The 5,763-nt window shown below is 48.4% G+C and overlaps 2 non-coding genes across 2 annotated transcripts; both read right to left on the bottom strand.

Annotated features, from left to right (window-relative positions):
* Positions 1–340: 340 nt before the first annotated feature.
* On the bottom strand, positions 341–414 carry TRNAS-CGA (transfer RNA serine (anticodon CGA)). The gene has a single exon. It is a non-coding gene; the product is annotated as a tRNA-Ser (tRNA).
* A 1,415-nt stretch (positions 415–1,829) lies between these two features.
* TRNAS-CGA (transfer RNA serine (anticodon CGA)) lies at positions 1,830–1,903 on the bottom strand. Its single transcript has one exon. It is a non-coding gene; the product is annotated as a tRNA-Ser (tRNA).
* Between the last annotated feature and the right edge of the window lie 3,860 nt (positions 1,904–5,763).

Genomic DNA, 5,763 nt, shown 5'->3' with positions numbered 1-5,763 from the left:
GACCATAGCGGCGGACGTAGCACGTCCTGTAATTCCGCGAGCATGACGTAGAACGTCATCTCACGGCGAGGGCGGAAACTGTGCGAGAGCCCTCTTATGCTACCTATGGCATCAAGACTGCCAGAACCTATACCGTCGTTAAGCTATTAGCAGACAAGTTAAAGGAAATGAGGGGCCCGTTTGACAAATTTATGAAGGGAGCCAACAGTCACCGAAACCAAGGTGCATAGGGGAACGTTAATTTTTTTTTAATGTGTTATGCTTCTCAGGGGGACAATAATACTTAGGTTAATAAATCGCTTAAAGAAAATTACTTATAAAGCAGCAGAAAAAACAACCATGCCGCCGGTGGGATCCGAACCCACGACCTCCGAATATCGAGCCCGGTGCTCTTACCAACTGAGCTACGGCGACGGCTGTCCAATCTGCTGCTCTCTTGGGTATTTATGTTTACTGGGTGTAAACGAGCCATGAGAGTGTTCACCAGCGCCACCCTCGACCACAGCGGCGGACGTAGCACGTCCTGTAATACCGCGAGCGTGACGAAGAACGTCATCTAACGGCGAGGGCAGAAACTGTGCGAGAGCCCTCTTATGCTACCTATGGCATCAAGACTGCCAGAACCTAGACCGTCGTTAAGCTATTAGCAGACAAGTTAAAGGAAATGAGGGGCCCGTTTGACAAATTTATGAAGGGAGCCAACAGTCACCGAAACCAAGGTGCATAGGGGAACGTTAATTTTTTTTTAATGTGTTATGCTTCTCAGGGGGACAATAATACTTAGGTTAATAAATCGCTTAAAGAAAATTACTTATAAAGCAGCAGAAAAAACAACCATGCCGCCGGTGGTATCCGAACCCACGACCTCCGAATATCGCGTCCGGTGCTCTTACCAACTGAGCTACGGCGACGGCTGTCCAATCTGCTGCTCTCTTGGGTATTTATGTTTACTGGGTGTAAGCGAGCCTTGAGAGTGTTCACCAGCGCCACCCTCGACCATAGCAGCGGACGTAGCACGTCCTGTAATACCGCGAGCGTGACGTAGAACGTCATCTAACGGCGAGGGCGGAAACTGTGCGAGAGCCCTCTTATGCTACCTATGGCATCAAGACTGCCAGAACCTAGACCCTCGTTAATCTATTAAAAGACAAGTTAAAGGAAATGAGGGGCCCGTTTGACAAATTTATGAAGGGAGCCAACAGTCACCGAAACCAAGGTGCATAGGGGAACGTAAATTTTTTTTTAATGTGTTATGCTTCTCAGGGGGATAATAATACTTAGATTAATAAATCGCCTAACGAAAATTACTTATAAAGCAGCAGAAAAAACAACCATGCCGCCGGTGGGATCCGAACCCACGACCTCCGAATATCGCGTCCGGTGCTCTTACCAACTGAGCTACTGCGACGGCTGTCCAATCTGCTGCTCTCTTGGGTATTTATGTTTACTGGGTGTAAGCGAGCCTTGAGAGTTCACCAGCGCCACCCTCGACCATAGCGGCGGACGTAGCACGTCCTGTAATACCGCGAGCGTGACGTAGAACGTCATCTAACGGCGAGGGCGGAAACTGTGCGAGAGCCCTCTTATGCTACCTATGGCATCAAGACTGCGAGAACCTAGACCCTCGTTAAGCTATTAGCAGACAAGTTAAAGGAAATGAGGGGCCCGTTTGACAAATTTATGAAGGGAGCCAACAGTCACCGAAACCAAGGTGCATAGGGGAACGTTAATTTTTTTTTAATGTGTTATGCTTCTCAGGGGGATAATAATACTTAGATTAATAAATCGCTTAACGAAAATTACTTATAAAGCAGCAGAAAAAACAACCATGCCGCCGGTGGGATTCGAACCCACGACCTCCGAATATCGCGTCCGGTGCTCTTACCAACTGAGCTACGGCGACGGCTGTCCAATCTGCTGCTCTCTTGGGTATTTATGTTTACTGGGTGTAAGCGAGCCTTGAGAGTGTTCACCAGCGCCACCCTCGACCAAAGCGGCGGACGTAGCACGTCCTGTAATACCGCGAGCGTGACGTAGAACGTCATCTAACGGCGAGGGCGGAAACTGTGCGAGAGCCCTGTTATGCTACCTATGGCATCAAGACTGCCAGAACCTAGACCCTCGTTAAGCTATTAGCAGACAAGTTAAAGGAAATGAGGGGCCCGTTTGACAAATTTATGAAGGGAGCCAACAGTCACCGAAACCAAGGTGCATAGGGGAACGTTAATTTTTTTTTAATGTGTTATGCTTCTCAGGGGGATAATAATACTTAGATTAATAAATCGCTTAACGAAAATTACTTATAAAGCAGCAGAAAAAACAACCAAGCCGCCGGTGGGATCCGAACCCACGACCTCCGAATATCGCGTCCGGTGCTCTTACCAACTGAGCTACGGCGACGGCTGTCCAATCTGCTGCTCTCTTGGGTATTTATGTTTACTGGGTGTAAGCGAGCCTTGAGAGTGTTCACCAGCGCCACCCTCGACCATAGCGGCGGACGTAGCACGTCCTGTAATACCGCGAGCGTGACGTAGAACGTCATCTAACGGCGAGGGCGGAAACTGTGCGAGAGCCCTCCTATGCTACCTATGGCACCAAGACTGCCAGAACCTAGACCCTCGTTAAGCTATTAGCAGAGAAGTTAAAGGAAATGAGGAGCCCGTTTGACAAATTTATGAAGGGAGCCAACAGTCACCGAAACCAAGGTGCATAGGGGAACGTTAATTTTTTTTAATGTGTTATGCTTCTCAGGGGGATAATATTACTTAGATTAATAAATCGCTTAAAGACAATTACTTATAAAGCAGCAGAAAAAACAACCATGCCGCCGGTGGGATCCGAACCCATGACCTCCGAATATCGCGTCCGGTGCTCTTACCAACTGAGCTACGGAAACGGCTGTCCAATCTGCTGCTCTCTTGGGTATTTATGTTTACTGGGTGTAAGCGAGCCTTGAGAGTATTCACCAGCGCCACCCTCGACCATAGCGGCGGACGTAGCACGTCCCTAATACCACGAGCGTGACGTAGAACGTAATCTAACGGCGAGGGCGGAAACTGTGCGAGAGCCCTCTTATGCTGCCTATGGCATCAAGACTGCCAGAACCTAGACCCTCGTTAAGCTATTAGCAGACAAGTTAAAGGAATTGAGGGGCCCGTTTGACAAATTTATGAAGGGAGCCAACAGTCACCGAAACCAAGGTGCATAGGGGAACGTTAATTTTTTTTTAATGTGTTATGCTTCTCAGGGGGATAATAATACTTAGATTAATAAATCGCTTAAAGAAAGTTACTTATAAAGCAGCAGAAAAAACAACCATGCCGCCGGTGGGATCCGAACCCACGACCTCCGAATATCGCGTCCGGTGCTCTTACCAACTGAGCTACGGCGACGGCTGTCCAATCTGCTGCTCTCTTGGGTATTTATGTTTACTGGGTGTAAGCGAGCCTTGAGAGTGTTCACCAGCGCCACCCTCGACCAAAGCGGCGGACGTAGCACGTCCTGTAATACCGCGAGCGTGACGTAGAACGTCATCTAACGGCGAGGGCGGAAACTGTGCGAGAGCCCTCTTATGCTACCTATGGCATCAAGACTGCCAGAACCTAGACCCTCGTTAAGCTATTAGCAGACAAGTTAAAGGAAATGAGGGGCCCGTTTGACAAATTTATGAAGGGAGCCAACAGTCACCGAAACCAAGGTGCATAGGGGAACGTTAATTTTTTTTCAATGCGTTATGCTTCTCAGGGGGATAATAATACTTAGATTAATAAATCGCTTAAAGAAAATTACTTATAATGCTCAGAAAAAACAACCATGCCGCCGGTGGGATCCGAAACCACGACCTCCGAATATCGCGTCCGGTGCTCTTACCAACTGAGCTACGGCGACGGCTGTCCAATCTGCTGCTCTCTTGGGTATTTATGTTTACTGGGTGTAAGCGAGCCTTGAGAGTGTTCACCAGCGCCACCCTCGACCATAGCGGCGGACGTAGCACGTCCTGTAATACTGCGAGCGTGACGTAGAACGTCATCTAACGGCGAGGGCGGAAACTGTGCGAGAGCCCTCTTATGCTACCTATGGCATCAAGACTGCCAGAACCTAGACCCTCGTTAAGCTATTAGCAGACAAGTTAAAGGAAATGAGGGGCCCGTTTGACAAATTTATGAAGGGAGCCAACAGTCACCGAAACCAAGGTGCATAGGGGAACGTTAATTTTTTTTAATGTGTTATGCTTCTCAGGGGGATAATAATACTTGGATTAATAAATCGCTTAAAGAAAGTTTCTTATAAAGCAGCAGAAAAAACAACCATGCCGCCGATGGGATCCGAACCCACGACCTCCGAATATCGCGTCCGGTGCTCTTACCAACTGAGCTACGGCGACGGCTGTCCAATCTGCTGCTCTCTTGGGTATTTAGGTTTACTGGGTGTAAGCGAGCCTTGAGAGTGTTCACCAGCGCCACCCTCGACCATAGCGGCGGACGTAGCACGTCCTGTAATACCGCGAGCGTGACGTAGAACGTCATCTAACGGCGAGGGCGGAAACTGTGCGAGAGCCCTCTTGTGCTACCTATGCATCAAGACTGCCAGAACCTAGACCCTCGTTAAACTATTAGCAGAGAAGTTAAAGGAAATGAGGGGCCCGTTTGACAAATTTATGAAGGGAGCCAACAGTCACCGAAACCAAGGTGCATAGGGGAACGTTAATTTTTTTTAATGTGTTATGCTTCTCAGGGGGATAATAATACTTAGATTAATAAATCGCTTAAAGAAAATTGCTTATAAAGCAGCAGAAAAAACAACCATGCCGCCAGTGGGATCCGAACCCACGACCTCCGAATATCGCGTCCGGTGCTCTTACCAACTGAGCTACGGCGACGGCTGTCCAATATGCTGCTCTCTTGGGTATTTGTGTTTACTGGGTGTAAGCGAGCCTTGAGAGTGTTCACCAGCGCCACCCTCGACCATAGCGGCGGACGTAGCACGTCCTGTGATACCGCGAGCGTGACGTAGAACGTCATCTAACGGCGAGGGCGGAAACTTTGCGAGAGCCCTCTTATGCTACCTATGGCATCAAGACTGCCAGAACCTAGACCCTCGTTAAGCTATTAGCAGACAAGTTAAAGGAAATGAGGGGCCCGTTTGACAAATTTATGAAGGGAGCCAACAGTCACCGAAACCAAGGTGCATAGGGGAACGTTAATTTTTTTTAATGCGTTATGCTTCTCAGGGGGATAATATTACTTAGATTAATAAATCGCTTAAAGAAAATTACTTATAATGCAGCAGAAAAAACAACCATGCCGCCGGTGGGATCCGAAACCACGACCTCCGAATATCGCGTCCGGTGCTCTTACCAACTGAGCTACGGCGACGGCTGTCCAATCTGCTGCTCTCTTGGGTATTTATGTTTACTGGGTGTAAGCGAGCCTTGAGAGTGTTCACCAGCGCCACCCTCGACCATAGCGGCGGACGTAGCACGTCCTGTAATACCGCGAGCGTGACGTAGAACGTCATCTAACGGCGAGGGCGGAAACTGTGCGAGAGCCCTCTTATGCTACCTATGGCATCAAGACTGCCAGAACCTAGACCCTCGTTAAGCTATTAAAAGACAAGTTAAAGGAAATGAGGGGCCCGTTTGACAAATTTATGAAGGGAGCCAACAGTCACCGAAACCAAGGTGCATAGGGGAACGTTAATTTTTTTTTAATGTGTTATGCTTCTCAGGGGGATAATAATACTTAGATTAATAAATCGCCTAAC

This window comes from Amblyomma americanum, chromosome 6 (assembly GCF_052857255.1).
Source record: "Amblyomma americanum isolate KBUSLIRL-KWMA chromosome 6, ASM5285725v1, whole genome shotgun sequence".
Classification (NCBI taxonomy): Eukaryota; Metazoa; Arthropoda; class Arachnida; order Ixodida; family Ixodidae; genus Amblyomma; species Amblyomma americanum.
This window is presented reverse-complemented; position numbering and strand designations above follow the sequence as displayed.